Source organism: Entelurus aequoreus, linkage group LG01, assembly GCF_033978785.1.
Source record: "Entelurus aequoreus isolate RoL-2023_Sb linkage group LG01, RoL_Eaeq_v1.1, whole genome shotgun sequence".
NCBI classification, from domain to species: Eukaryota; Metazoa; Chordata; class Actinopteri; order Syngnathiformes; family Syngnathidae; genus Entelurus; species Entelurus aequoreus.
Window position 1 is genome coordinate 19,260,563 of NC_084731.1, and position 16,726 is coordinate 19,277,288.

At 36.1% G+C, this 16,726-nt stretch overlaps 1 protein-coding gene across 2 annotated transcripts in view; it reads right to left on the reverse strand.

Annotated features, from left to right (window-relative positions):
• LOC133648777 (transcription factor SOX-13-like) overlaps nucleotides 1-16,425 on the reverse strand; it is a 78,822-nt gene extending 62,397 nt beyond the window's left edge. For both annotated transcript variants that reach the window (XM_062045207.1, XM_062045198.1), the window contains exon 1: nucleotides 16,153-16,425. The gene's annotated coding sequence lies outside the window, so the exon portion shown is untranslated. The remainder of the gene's footprint in view (nucleotides 1-16,152) is intronic.
• Between the last annotated feature and the right edge of the window lie 301 nt (nucleotides 16,426-16,726).

Consider the following 16,726-nt stretch of genomic DNA (forward strand, 5'->3'; position numbering starts at 1 on the left):
GCAGCCTATGATTGGCACATACTGGACACAACTTTGCTCTACAGATGACAGCTAACGTAGGCTCCAGAGTCCAGTCTGCGCCCCCCCGTCAAAGGTAATGTTACAGACATGCAATGAATGAACAAGTAGGCTAATTGTTCCAGTCGCTCCAAGTAGTTTTACTCGCTCACCATTCTTAGAAAACAGTTTTTAATGTCCTGGGCCCCTGCTCTGCTGCTCCTATTCCTGGCCTTCTTCTCAACTCTTTTCTTGTGTCCAGACATGTGCTTTTTAGGGAGCATCCTAACCCTGCTGGAGTTCGCTCATGCGCACTTAATTCTGATGAGGAAAAACCATGGGAATGACAAACCGCAGTGTGGACCAATATTCCTCCTAATTTCCTCAAATGGTGTCTGTAACACGGCCGATCAAACAAAACAGAAGTCATCCTTATCGACCCAGTAGCTGCGAAAGCTAGCTCTCCAATAAGCTAAACAGACTCAATAACTCAACGGTGACATTTCGGTCTATTTACTGAGTAATTTGTGAAACTGAAACAATACAAAAAGAATGCCATTGTATGTAAATAATACTAACACAGACACTCGTAGACGTGTTAGCATATTCGCTAGTGCTAACAGCGCTAGCTTTATTACATTACGATAGCACATACAAATATGCATGATCACACACAAGGCAGTTTAGTAAGTATAATTTGTTTTAGTCAACCTGTGAAACTTACAAATGTTGCTTAGAGTGATGAATAAAGGTACCGTATTTTTCGGACTATAAGTCGCTCCGGAGTATAAGTCGCACCGGCCGAAAATGCATAATAAAGAAGGAAAAAAACATATATAAGTCGCACTGGAGTGTAAGTCGCATTTTTGGGGGAAATTTATTTGATAAAACCCAACACCAAGAATAGACATTTGAAAGGCAATTTAAAATAAATAAAGAATAGTGAACAACAGGCTGAATAAGTGTACGTTATATGACGCATAAATAACCAACTGAGAACGTGCCTGGTATGTTAACGTAACATATTATGGTAAGAGTCATTCAAATAACTATAACATATCGAACATGCTATACGTTTACCAAACAATCTGTCACTCCTAATCGCTAAATCCCATGAAATCTTGTACGTCTAGTCTCTTACGTGAATGAGCTAAAAAATATTATTTGATATTTAACGGTAATGTGTTAATTTCACACATAAGTCGCTCCTGAGTATAAGTCTCACCCCCGGCCAAACTATGAAAAAAACTGCGACTTATAGTCTGAAAAATACGTTAACTGCTTGATTGTCAGCTAGGACAATAAAAATGTGTACAATAATAGCCAGAAGGGATTGTCAATTGTGATCAACGTTGAAAGGCAGATACTTTCCAAGAAATTCTGCCAATACTGATCAGTGGTTGATCGATCGGCACATCCCTACTTCACAAGAAAAGCCCAGACAGTGAGCCGGATAATCCCCAAAAACCTTTTCACGTGTTCCTTATCCCATTTCTGACATTTCCTGACAGTTTAATCAAAATCAGCCCATAACTTTTTGTGTTATAGTGCTAACTAACTAACCACATCGATTACATACGACTCCTGGCGGGGCTAACAAAACGGTGCAACTCTGCAGCACCGTGACATGAGTGAGAGACGTGATAAAGCTGTCAAATGTCAGCACACTGGTCACTCAGTCAACCGCGTGAGTTTTTAACCTTCACATTCCTTGTGCTTCTTTCAAAAGAGACAATGCGGTCCGAGGGTTTTATTTAAAGAGATCACAAGGCTTCCGGGAACAAGGCATTGTTCTGTATGATTGGCTTGGCCTCACACCTCACTAAAGGACTAAAGGAGGGGCCGGGGAAACACACACACACACACACACACACTCACACACACACACCCACACACACACAATTGTACTCCTTTGTGGTGTTCTGTGTGGACTCTTGGTTCAATAGAATCCAGAGAACAATGTGCAAAGGATATAGGAGGTCAGGAGGAGAGATGAGGGACAAAAAAAAACCTAACTTTGTCGGCTTTACTGCACTGGTGGAGGTGTTCGGTACATCGGAAACGCTACACGGAAGCTTTGCAAAAATACCACAGGTTGAGACAAGAAAAAACATAAAAATACAAAGCAATTGACTTGGAAATGTTGTACTCTGCATTAGGGCTTAAAAAGTATTTCGATATATTTTTACTTAAACTCGATATTCGATATATATCTCCATATATTTTCCGGTGATAGTATATATATAAAGATATTCATTTTTTAGCGATATTCACTGAAATTGAAGTGAATGACAACTATACTGTAAGCAGTCAGTGGCACTTTTATTAACCCAGTTAGTCAAGATGGGTATTTACAGCACAGAAAATAAACAGTTTAAGTAGCACAGCATTACATAACATAGATAAAATAAAATACAAATATTATTTCTACGTAAAATAAATAACATAGCTGTGCAAATAGTGCAAAGTGTATCGAATTCAGATAAAAAATACATTTGCAGGCAGGCACTTTTTAATTCCCAGTCGACGATGTAATGGACTGTCACACACGTACGGTTCTGTGGTCCTACTAGTAAAGTTAGTGACTTTACTTAATTGTGCGGCGATGATCTTCCTCACTTTAGCGTACATTTCGCTTGAATATTCCCTATTCTCTTCTCCGACTCTCTTTTCGTCAATCATGTTGTGATTTCCCTTCCTGGTACCATGACCCGCCCTATCTTGCCTCCGATTGGCCTGTCCGTAATGTTTGCCCTAATTTCAACCAATCGTGACTCATTATTTTAAACCAACCAACCACAATCATGGATTTTTTTTAATACGTAAACCAACCAATCATTGATCTTTCCCGTATATGTTGTCCCCTGCCCATGGAGTTGCACTAGTCCAGTTCTCTTTCTCTTCTCCCTCTCTCTTATTTTGTAGCATGTAGCTCAGCTAACCGCTACATGTGTCTAAAAATAGCTAAGCTAAGGAAATCGCTACTTGTTTAAAAAGTAGCGAAGCTAATGCCAAGCTACTGGGAAATGTTTTTAAGCTACGTATTTTCGATTTTTAAGTTAATTATTTTTAATTCGTAAACCGTATTTTCTACCACTGCAGTCATAAACCGGAATAGATTACTCATTACAGGAAAACCGTAGTTGTTGGCAGGTATGCAGAAGTTGGCGTTTTACTTACTAGTTGGTCACTGGCACAGTGCTGGTGGTACAGTCATGGTCCATATTTGCTTGTGTGTTGTTGTTGTGGGTCAGTGCAGTGGGTGGAACAGGGTAAGCGCGTCTTGGAAGGAGGAAGGGGAGGGGTTTAATAGTGTTGCGAGGTAGTGGGAAACGCGGGAGAACAAGGAACACAACAAATAAGCGGCGCTTGGTCATTTTTACGTGAAAAAAAATTATATCGATATTAGGATATTTTCTTAATTCATGTCTTGTTTAAAAATATAAATCGATATTTCTTACAAACTCGATATATCCTACTCAGTGGCCTAGTGGTTAGAGTGTCCGCCCTGAGATCGGTAGGTCGTGAGTTCAAACCCCGGCCGAGTCATACCAAAGACTATAAAAATGGGACCCATTACCTCCCTGCTTGGCACTCAGCATCACGGGTTGGAATTGGGGGTTAAATCACCAAAAATGATGCCCGGTCGCGGCCACCGCTGCTGCCCACTGCTCCCCTCACTTCCCAGGTGGTGAACAAGGGGATGGGTCAAATGCAGAGGACAAATGTCACCGCACCTAGTGTGTGTGTGACAATCATTGGTATTTTAACTTTAACTTTAATTATTGCCCAGCCCTATTGTGCATCTGGAGTCTTCATTCAGGAAGTTAACAGAAGACTCAGCGTTCTTCCGACAACAAACAGGTTTTGTTTTTTTTTCAAATCTATACCTACTTTAATTAAAGACAAAAAACTGATGGGCGTGTATGGGTTGATGTTAAGAGCAATTAGTCAGATACCTTTCAACCAGAATCAACTGGTTCACCTGGGAAGACAAAAGAGTTGGTGGTAGGGGTGTTTTGGTAGGGGTGTTTTGGTATTGGTATTTTAACTTTAACTTTAATTATCGCCCAGCCCTACTGTGCATCTGGAGTCTTCATTCAGGAAGTTAACAGAAGACTCAGCGTTCTTCTGACAACAAACAGGTTTTTTGTTTTTTTTTCAAATCTATACGTACTTTAATTAAAGACAAAAAACTGATGGGCGTGTATGGGTTGCTGTTAAGAGCAATTAGTCAGTTACCTTTCAACCAGAATCAACTGGTTCACCTGGGAAGACAAAAGAGTTGGTGGTAGGGGTGTGCAGAGGTGAGGGGTGAAATACCTACCACTCCTTAGGTGTCTTTGAGTGCATGCGCGTGCAAGTGTGCATGTGTGCGTGTAGTGATTGGCAAACTTGTTTGACATTTTGTTCTTTTCTTGCATTGTGTGTGAGAAGAAAAGGGAGAGGAAGAAAGTTGGAGCAACAGGGAGAAAATATGGTAGTGGAGAGGGAAGGACTAAACAGGTGGACAGGAAGAAAGGTCAGAGACTCCCCACTGATTGACAGTCAGTGTGTGTGTGTGCTAGTGTGTACACTGACACAACTACAACTACTGTTATTGTTATCCACATAAAGTCTTGCCACTAATGATATCCTGTGACCTTGGCACTGATCCACCTCATTATCTTATTAGCTCTTGACACCTGACACACAAAAAGCACAATGCGGTATATCAACTGAGGTAATTATTACCAGAACATTCCGCGAGTCATCAAAAGAACATAAATTAGACAAACCAAAAATACGGAACGGCAAGGGAACTTTGTCGTCCACAACTTTGTCAACATCGTCTGTAGACCTGGGCCGATATTTGGTAAGTCAATTAACCGAACGATAGATGAAAATTGACTCGATAAGTTCGCCGGCCTCGAATACCGCCGTGTGCATGTGTTTTTGCGGGCTCCAAGAGGAAGAACAGTAATCGATTTTTAGATGCATCGCAATTCGGACATGAACGATTATAAAATCGATTAGTAAATGTCAATAATCGATCAATCGATTTATTTATTGTAAATAAAAGTAACGCAGACAGCGAGCCACCTCACCGAGAGCTCTGAGCAGCTCCTTTATCCTAAGGCACTTATGTTCCGGTTTTGCACACTTTTAATTAGAGATGTCCGATAATGGCTTTTTTTGCCGATATCGCATATTCCGATATTGTCCAACTATTAATTACCGATTCCGATATCAACCGATACCGATATATACAGTCGTGGAATTAACACATTATTATGCCTAATTTTGTTGTGATGCCCCGCTGGATGCATTAAACAATGTAACAAGGTTTTCCAAAATAAATCAACTCAAGTTATGGAAAAAAATGCCAACATGGCACTGCCATATTTATTATTGAAGTCACAAAGTGCATTATTTTTTTTTAACATGCCTCAAAACAGCAGCTTGGAATTTGGTACAGAGAGCATGAGGAGGTTGAGGTGGGTGGGGGGTGTATATTGTAGCGTCCCAGAAGAGTTAGTGTTGCAAGGGGTTCTGGGTATTTGTTCTGTTGTGTTTATGTTGTGTTACGGTGCGGATGTTCTTCCGAAATGTGTTTGTCATTCTTGTTTGGTGTGGGTTCACAGTGTGGCGCATATTTGTAACAGTGTTAAAGTTGTTTATACGGCTACCCTCAGTGTGACCTGTAAGGCTGTTGACCAAGTATCCCTTGAATTCACTTGTGTGTGTGAAAAGCCGTAGATCATGGCTCACCAACGCGGTGCCCGCGGGCACCAGGTAGCCCGTAAGGACCAGATGAGTAGCCCGCTGGCCTGTTCTAAAAATAGCTCAAATAGCAGCACTTACCAGTGAGCTGCATCTATTTTTTAAATTTTATCTATTTACTAGCAAGCTGGTCTCGCTTTGCCTGACATTTTTAATTCTAAGAGAGACATAACTCAAATAGAATTTGAAAATCCAAGAAAATATTTTAAAGACTTGGTCTTCACTTTTTTAAATAAATTCATATATTGTGTTACTTTGCTTCTTATAACTTTCAGAAAGACAATTTTAGAGAAAAAATACAATCTTAAAAATGATTTTAGGATTTTTAAACACATATACCGTTTTACCTTTTAAATTCCTTCCTCTTCTTTCCTGACAATTTAAATCAATGTTCAAGTAAATTTATTTTTTTTATTGTAAAGAATAAATACATACATTTTAATTTAATTCTTCATTTTAGCTTCTGTTTTTTCGACGAAGAATATTTGTGAAATATTTCTTCAAACTTATTATGATTAAAATTCCAAAAAATTATTCTGGCAAATCTAGAAAATCTGTAGAATCAAATTTAAATCTTATTTCAAAGTCTTTTGAATTTCTTTTAAAATTTTTGTTCTGGAAAATCTAGAAGAAATAATGATTTGTCTTTGTTAGAAATATAGCTTGGTCCAATTTGTTATATATTCTAACAAAGTGTAGATTGGATTTTAACCTATTTAAAACATGTCATCAAAATTCTGAAATTAATCTTAATCAGGAAAAATTACTAGTGATGTTCCATAAATTATTTTTTTAATTTTTTCAAAAAGATTCGAATTAGCTAGTTTTTCTCTTCTTTTTTTCGGTTGAATTTTGAATTTTAAAGAGTCGAAATTGAAGATAAACTATGTTTCAAAATTTAATTGTCATTTTTTTTCGTGTTTTCTCCTCTTTTAAACCGTTCAATTAAGTGTAAATATCATTAATTATTAATAACAGAGTTAAAGGTAAATTGAGCAAATTGGCTATTTCTGGCAAACTGGTAGCCCTTCGCATTAATCAGTACCCAAGAAGTAGCTCTTGGTTTCAAAAAGGTTGGTGACCCCTGCCGTAGATATTATGTGATTGGGCCGGCACGCAAAGGCAATTAAACGCTGTTGGTAAAAAATGTAGCAGACTACACAACTTCTTCAGGTAGGTTAATTTCATAGTTTAAATGGAGTGCTGAATTACTCCATCGTTTGCCCTCGAAACTCAGCAGTTCTAGACCTGTCAGTGTTGTTTATGTGCTGTATCGTGAATGTTTGTTTTAATTCCTGGCTGTCAACGACCACTTGTGTAAAACATGTGTATTTGTTTACTTTTTTGCAAATGTTGAACATAAGTCGCTCATGTAAACAATAATGGAATGAAAATTGCGTGGCGTTTCATATATTCGTTCATACGCAACTTTACTAAAGTTTACTACAAGTTAGACTGTATCATATAGTGTATGACCTATTTCAATTTATTGACATTTCATTATTTGTATATCATATACTTGAGTGTGTGTGTGTGTGTATATGTATATACATATATATTTTGGTGCCCTAAAATATGAGCCCTCCTTTAAGGAAACACTTAAAAAGTTTGTTCTACATGCACAAAAACAGCAGTACCGTATTTTTTTGGACTATAAGGCGCACTTAAAATCATTTAATTTTCTCAAAAATAGACAGTGCACCTATTAACCTGGTGCGCCTAATGCACGGATTAATTCTGGTTGTGCTTACCAACCTCGAAACTATTTTATTGGGTACATGGTGTAATGACAAGCGTGACCAGTAGATGGCAGTCACACATAAGAGATACGTGTAGACTGCAAGACGACGCCAGTAAACAACACCGAAACTTTAAATGTTTCACTGAGAATATAGAACATTACACACAGCGCTCAAAAATATGTCAAAATGTTTTAGTATGACTGGTAAGCTACTGAGCCACACCGCTTGATGAACTGTTGGAGCATTACGGTTACCATAGTCAGACGTACTCTGCTTCAACAAACGGGTATTATTATGGAGTGTGTATAGCGACCACAAAATGGCACCTATTAGCAGACATATTATCTGGCGTTTTGTTTCGCAATAGATGTAAAAACCAACTTTTCTTGACTTTCTCAACTTTCTCCTACTCAGTGGCCTAGTGGTTAGAGTGTCCGCCCTGAGATCGGTAGGTTGTGAGTTCATACCAAAGACTATAAAAATGGGATCCATTACCTCCCTGCTTGGCACTCAGCATCAAGGGTTGGAATTGGGGGTTAAATCACCAAAAATGATTCCCACCGCTGTTGCCCACCCTCACCTCCCAGGGAGTGAACAAGGGGATGGGTCAAATGCAGAGGACAAATTTCACCACACCTAGTGTGTGTGCGTGTGACAATCATTGGTATTTTAACTTTAACTTAACTTTCTTACCTTCCTACCTGCTGATGTGTATTTGGAATGTGCATAAATCCTGAAAATGTATGCAAGTCCGCCATTGTAGTCTGTGCCATAGCCAATAAGCTTCTTCTTTCTCTCTATCCTCTTGTTATGGGACATTCATCCTCCGCTGTTGCCATTTCTAATATAAAGTAGCGTAAAGTTATAACTTATATCTGTCAGTAAACTCGCTATGGAAGCGCTAAAAACTACCAGTGTAGTAGGTTTACATAATTCACCAATGGAACTTTAGTTATGAGAGAGTTCCGATCGGATGTATTTTCACGGGACACATTTCCGGCGTTGTTATTGCATTAGTGAGCCACGGATGAGGAGATGCTGCTCCGTTATTGATTTAACTAAAATCGGAATGTCATTAAAACAGTTAGCTCCATCTTTTGACACTTCTTCCACTCCCGTCCTTGCACGCTACACCGCTACAACAAAGATGACAGGGAGAAGACGCTGTCGAAGGTGAGCCACGTAAATAAGACCCACCCACAAAACGGCGCATCCTGAAGCGACTGTCAGAAAGCGACTTGAAGATGATCTGTAAAACATCATCTATGCAACATTTTGACCAAAGAACCACCATTACATGTTACGTACACTGCAAAAAGTCAGTGTTCAAAAACAAGAAAAACAAAACAAAATTAGGGGTATTATATTTGAACTAAGCAAAATTATCTGCCAATAGAACAAGAAACTGTGGCTTGTCAAGACTTTCCAAAACAAGTAAAATTAGCTAACCTCAACGAACCCAAAAATACCTTAAAATAAGTATATTCTCACTAATAACAACTGTACTACTATATGAGTACGTATTTTCTATTGTTTCTTTGAAAATAAAACAGCAAAGTCCATTTGGCTGTCATCTGTTTTAATTATGAGACACAATTGTGTCAAAGTCATGATTTTTTTTTTCCATGCTTGAAGTAAGAAATTATTACTTTAAAAAAGTAGTTTTATACTTGTGAGTGTTGATGACACAGCTTTGCAACAGTTGATATTCTAGTTTCAAGCACGTTTTACTCAATATAGGTCATCAAATCTCAGCAACAAGCTGTAATATCTTACTGAGATCATTTAGGACCAAAACCCTTAAAATAAGTAAAACACTATAACATAAAATCTGCTTAGTGAGAAGAATTATCTTATCAGACAGAAAATAAGCTAATATCATCCTTATTTGAGATATTTAATCTTACTTAGATTTCAGTTTTTGCAGTGTAGACATGCGATAATAAAAATAACCGTGACAGACAGCAAACATTTTATGCTTATTATTGTTTTGTTTGAGTTAACTTGGAGATTTAAACGTTAACATTCCAATTCCAATTTAAAAAAAACATATATATACGTGGAATACATGTTTATTGCATTTGATAGTTTATACTTTTATCAATATTATGTTATATTATTTAAATCAGTGGTTTATTTGGTCCCAAAATAATGTTGACAATAATATCGTTTATTGGCAATAATTTGGAGATCAATATATCTTAGAGCAAAATTTTCTCGAAGGCCTAATCATCTGGCAACACCACTGCACGGGTAAAACATATCGACACTAGCAAATATCCTTGTAGTTTTGTTGATATTGTTACATAATGTCGTCAGAGTAACATACTCAGAGTATACGTTCTTGTTTCCATTGCTTTTGTTTGGTTATTTTGGACGACTGACTTGATTTTGCTTGAACAACTGCGTGTAATAAAAAGGAATAAGTAAACTGTTGTGTTGCACTGTTTTGAGGATATTGGTACATTGTCTTATACAAGGTGTGTCCAAAGTGCGGCCCGGGGTCGCTGCGTATGTTTTAAAGGCCTGTCACATTTTGTAAAAAAATCAAAAACAACTATGAACGAGGAAACATAAAAAGTTGGATAAAATAGCAATTAGGTGTAAAGTAACAAGTAGTGGTTGAAATGTTGATGCTAAAAACTAAGTATGCACACATTTTTTTTTTTAAGCCGATACCAATAACTCATTAATTTATAACTAGTTTTTGCACACCTTTCTTTGCAGCAGGCTTCTTTGTAGGCTTTCAAAACACCGTCGCAGCAATACTGGCTTTTGGGGTGGCTGATAAGGCTTGATGTGTTGAAGCATGATGTTTTTTGGACAGCATGTGAAATGTATTTCTCTGAAACAATGAAGATGTTCCACACGATCCACGCCACGTTTGTTTACGGTGAGCTCAGAGGGAGTTTACAACTCGAGAAAAGGAGCGCTTGATTTGCTTACTCTAACACACATCCAGCATACTCTTTTTAATCAGTTATCTGAGCTTTTTTATGTGATATGACGTCATTATTCCTTACATCTGTCCGATATTTATCAGGCACCCCTAAAAAACAAACACAAAGTTCACATGCAGGCTGTTTTTTATTGTTCAAAAAAATATCTATATTGAATTGGCTTTGAAAATCAAACACATCAAAATGGCCCCCGCATCCACGGATTTTTCACAGGTGGAAAATGTAAGGACACCCCTGTCTTATAGACTTAGACAAACTTTAATGATCCACAAGGGAAATTGTTCCACACAGTAGCTCAGTTACAAAGGATGAAAAGTGTAAGGATGGAAAGGATAATGCAGGTATAAAGTAGACTAAAAATGTACCGTAGTAGCAATTTAAAATATAACATATGTAATATTTACGTATTATATATACAGTATAAAAATGGATGGATGGATATATAGTGGTATTATATTTTTATATAATATATACAATATATAACAATTACCATATTATACATACAGTATATATATATATATATATATATATATATATATATATATATATATATATATATATATATATATATATATATATATATATATATATATATATATATATATATATATATATATATATATATATATATATATATATATATATATTAGGGGTGTGGGAAAAAATCGATTCGAATTCGAATCGCGATTCTCACGTTGTGCGATTCAGAATCTATTCTCATTTTTAAAAAATCGATTTTTTGGGGGGGGATTTTTTTTATTTAAATGTTTTTGTTTTTTTTAATTTATTTATTTTTTAAATGAATCAATCCAACAATACAATACACAGCAATACAGCAATTGAGAGGAGACACAAACACGACACAGAACAAACCAAAAGTAGTGAAACAAAAATGAATATTATCAACAACAGTATCAATATTAGTTACAATTTCAACATAGCAGTGATTAAAAATCCCTCATTGACATCATCATTAGACATTTATAAAAAATACAAAAAAATGAACAATAGTGTCACAGTGGCTTACACTTGCATTACATCTTATAAGCTTGACAACACACTGTGTCCAATATTTTCACAAAGATAAAATAAGTCATATTTTTGGTTCATTTAATAGTTAAAACAAATTTACATTATTGCAATCAGTTGATAAAACATTGTCCTTTACAATTATAAAAGCTTTTTACAAAAATCTACTACTCTGCTTGCATGTCAGCAGACTGGGGTAGATCCTGTTGAAATCCTATGTGCTGAATGAATAGAGAATCCTTTTGAATCGGGAAAAAATCGTTTTTGAATCGAGAATCGTGTTGAATTGAAAAAAAAAATCGTGACCCCAAGAATCGATATTGAATCGAATCGTGGGACACCCAAAGATTCACAGCCCTAATATATATATACATATATATATATATTATATTGTTGTACCGACAGGTGCGTCTGCATAAATCACAATACCTTTGAAAAGTGGATATATTTCAGTAGTTCAATTCAAAACGTTCATTGTTTATATTCTATAGATTCACTACACACAGAATGAAATAGTTGAATCATAATAAAACAAACTAATTCTGTATCTCCTGAAATTTGGGGAAATAGTCAAAAAGTTCAGTATGGCACAATAGTGGTTCACTCTAAAATGCAAATTAAATACTAAATTAATCTTTAACTGGTCTAAATTAAACTCCTGAAATATCTTGTGCATGGAACCCAACATTTAGATCAAGGGTGTCAAATGTACGGCAGGTTTTATCCGGCCCGCGAGATGAGTTTGCTAAGTATAAAAATTAGCCGAAATTTTTGAATGAAAGAAAATGCTGTTCTAAATGTGTCCACTAGGTGTCGCTATAGCAATTCTTTGCATCGTTGTAGATGATGCCACATATGTACAAAAAATAAACCACATGTTAGTGTACCAGTCGAGGAAAATGAGAAAACTACATGAATTCTAATTTGACTTTGGTATTATTTTTTTTATCTTGATAGATTGAAAATGACCACCAATGAGTTGACTGATTAACATTTTTTTCTTTAGTTTATTTCGAACATGAACACACTTACAGTATAATACATCACACAGTTTCATATCATTTCACTTTACATCATGTCCGAAAAGGAGTAGGAAGAAGCAAAGCTTTCCCACTTCAGAGCGTTTACAAATATATAAAATCATTTACTGACCTTTTTATAATAAAATAACATCTGTGAATTAGTATACACAACAGTTTTTTAATATGTAATTAATTAATTCAGTCATTAACATACTGAAATAAAGAATATCTTATTTTCAATAAGGTTGAAAGTATTTCTCATAGTTCTTTTTCTTTGTACTTTGTAAGCACCATTAATTTGAACAACCTCTTAAACTGGATCATATCAGTACAATGTTTAACTTCTTTACTTAATCCATTACATAATTTAATTTCACATACTGATATGCTAAAGCAGTGGTTCTTAACCTTGTTGGAGGTACCGAACCCCACCAGTTTCATATGCGCATTCACCGAACCCTTCTTTAGTGATAAATAAGATGTTTTTTTTCAAATTCAAGACAAAGTTATATGTTTTTGGTAACACTTTAGTATGGGGAACATATTATATTCTAAGTAACAAAGACTTAATTTAGAGTTATTTGGACACTAGGGGAACATATTCTAAGTAATAAAGACTTAATTTAGAGTTATTTGGTTAGGGTTAGGTTCCGGGTTAGAGGGTTAGGGTAATAATAAGGCCATGCCGAATAAGGCATTAATAAGTACTTCATAATGACTAGTTAAGAGCCAATATGTTACTAATTTGCATGTTAATAAGCAACTAATTAATGGTGAATATGTTCCCCATACTAAAGTGTTACCATGTTTTTTTACTGGTGCATAAAATGAACCGTGCATGAACATCACCTTGTTCAAACAACAATACCAACACAGTGCATAAACTCACAACAAATTACACACCTGCAAACCAGTCAGCTGTTGCCGTATCCGTAATACGCCGATAAGGAGAAGTTTGTATTTACACGATGAGTCGGGTGTTTTGACCTCCGCCGAACCCCTGAGGACGACTCACCGAACCCCTAGGGTTCGATCGAACCCAGGTTAAGAACCACTGTGCTAAAGGTTCTGAGTGTTGTACATGCATACAAATGTTTTAAATTAGATTTTCCTCTAAGGTTATATTTCTCCTCTTTAGTTGAGAAGAATTGTTGTACATTCTTTGGTAGCAGGTTATAGTTTGCTTTGTACATCATTTTAGCGGTTTGCAATTTTACCAAATCACCGACATTATCACATAATTTATTCAGAAAGTATAAATAACAACAAATAAAAGGTAGAATACTATTAACCGCAACATGTAAGTGTGAAAAAAACCAACAACAACATTATGACTTGTACATTTTCAGAATGTGCTTGATCTGTTTTTAAACAAAGAAAACAATCTGAAGTTGTCTTTATTTTTAAGTTATTGTGCCGTGATTTTGCTAGTCCGGCCCCACTTGGGAGTAGATTTTTTTCTCCATGTGGCCCCCCCGGTCTAAAATGAGTTTGACACCCCTGATTTAGATTGATTGATTGATTGAAGCTTTTATTAGTAGATTGCACAGTACAGTACATATTCCGTACAATTGACCACTAAATGGTAACACCCGAATAAGTTTTTCAACTTGTTTAAGTCGGGGTCCACTTAAATTGATTCATGATACAGATATATACTATAAGTGTACAGCTCCACTAATGGACATTGGAGTGTTACTTTTAAAGGCAAAATTAAAGTATTGCTAGAAACATAATTTTATATGGGACTTTATTTTGTTATATGTATAGTACATGTTCCAAAAAGAAAAAAACACCACCAGAATTAGAGATATTACAAGTCAAAGTGATGAAGCTTAGTGTTACGCTCATGACTTGGTGTAACTAAACATATAAGATGAAGGCAATTGCATTTTATTGATATTTGAAATGTATTCAATGTTTATAAATGAATATTTAAATATACTAAATGTAAAAAAGGGAATAAATATTCAAAATAAGATCATTTCATTTGGTTACGCCATCATGAGCGCAACACAAGGTTGTAAAAGTTTCAGCTACAATTCTAAATAAGATGTCAAAAAAAAGCAAACTGAAATCAAATACACAGAGCTTAAAGATTGATCAATACCTATTTAAATGTAGTAACACATAAATATGATGATTTATCAAAATATAAAATAAATATACCTCAACAAAACGCTCATGATGGTTACACCAAAAAGTAACGCTATGAATTGCCTTTTTCCAAGTTTTTGGGGCATTTTTATGCTATTACCAAGCATCTCCTTTTTATTATCGTTGATTTTAAATGGTCAAACTAATGCATATTATATATGCATGCCCAAGTAAACAAAAAAAGTCATATTTATTTTGATTGTTACATTTTGAAGTACATTTGTGCAGGCGGGTGCGAATGTACCCTTTACCAGAGCTGTACACATTCTTAAAAAAAAAAAAAACACATGATGTTAGCGCACCAGTCGAGGAAAATGAGCAAACTACATGAATAACATATTGTAATTTGATTTTGATATATATATTTTTTTATCTTGATAGATTGAAAATTACCACCAATGAGTTGACTGATGAATATTATCACATGATTTATTCAGAAAGTATAAATAACAACAAATACAGGTAGAATACTATCAACCGCAACATGTACCGTATTTTTCGGACTATAAGTCGCAGTTTTTTTTCATAGTTTGGCTGGGGGTGCGACATATACTCAGGAGTGACTTATTTGTGAAATTATTAACACATTACCGTAAAATATCAAATAATATTATTTAGCTCATTCACGTAAGAGACTAAACGTATAAGATTTCATTGTATTTAGCGAGTAGGAGTGACAGATTGTTTGGTAAACGTATAGCATGTTCTATATGTTATAGTTATTTGAATGACTCTTACCATAATATGTTACGTTAACATACCAGGCACGTTCTCAGTTGGTTATTTATGCCTCATATAACGTACACTTATTCAGCCTGTTCGCTATTCTTTGTTTATTTTAAATTGCCTTTCAAATGTCTATTTTTGGTGTTGGGTTTTATCAAATAAATTTACCCCAAAAATGCAACTTATACTCCAGTGCGACTTATATATGTTTTTTTCCTTCTTTATTATGCATTTTCGGCCGGTGCGACTTATACTCCGAAAAATACGGTAAGTGTCAAAAAAACCAACAACATTATGACTTGTACATTTTCAGAATGTGCTTGTTCTGTTTTTTTAAACAAAGAAAACAATCTGAAGTTGTCTTTATTTTTAAGTTATCGTGCCGTGATTTCGCCAGTCCGGCCCCACTTGGGAGTAGATTTTTTTGTCCATGTGGCCCCCGGTCTAAAATGAGTTTGACACCCCTGATTTAGATGCACTTTGTAAATATTGTTTTATTTTCCAATAAAAAGTTTATTGATTAAAACACGACTATATTCATGATCCAACACATTTCAGGCAAAAAATCACACAAATCTTGTTTCGGTATCAGCAATAAATCGCCATGTGTTGACTTGGTATTGGATCGATACCAACATGTGCGGTATCGCGCTACTAATATTTTTATTTAACATCAATAATACGAGGTGTGGAATTAAACCAAGCATTTTATGTTCGTGTGCTGATAAAAAAAGAAGTTATCCAAGTTACACTCACCAGGCAGGCAGTCCCCGGGCGTCCTGAACTCCCCCGGGAAAACAAACAAAACTTCCGTCGCCCTCCTCTTCTTCCTCCTTCACGCTTCGTGTTCAACGCGAGCAAAAACCGACTTAGTTGCGGTCACCGGCTGTTCGGCGTGTTCCGGTGCTTCTTCCGAGTAAAGATGTTGGCGGTAAACTGACAGCCGGTAAGAGCGCACACTGTTAACGGCGAGGTCCCGTGCGGAAATAGAGCTCCGTCCTCCGCTCATTAACAGCCGGGCTTCACGCTCTCCTGTCCGCGGCGACCCGCAGGTTACCTCCCACTTAAGGGGCGGGGCGAGGGACGAGTGGGGCTTTCGGGCAGTTGGCAACTACTCAGTAAGAAAAGTAGCCATTGGCTGTGCCAAAAAGTCCAACTGAAGCTATTTGATTGATTGATTGATTGATTGATTGAAACTTTTATTAGTAGATTGCACAGTACAGTACATATTCCGTACAATTGACCACTAAATGGTAACACCCGAATAACTTTTTCAACTTGTTTAAGTCGGGGTCCACTTAAATTGATTCATGATACAGATATTTACAAA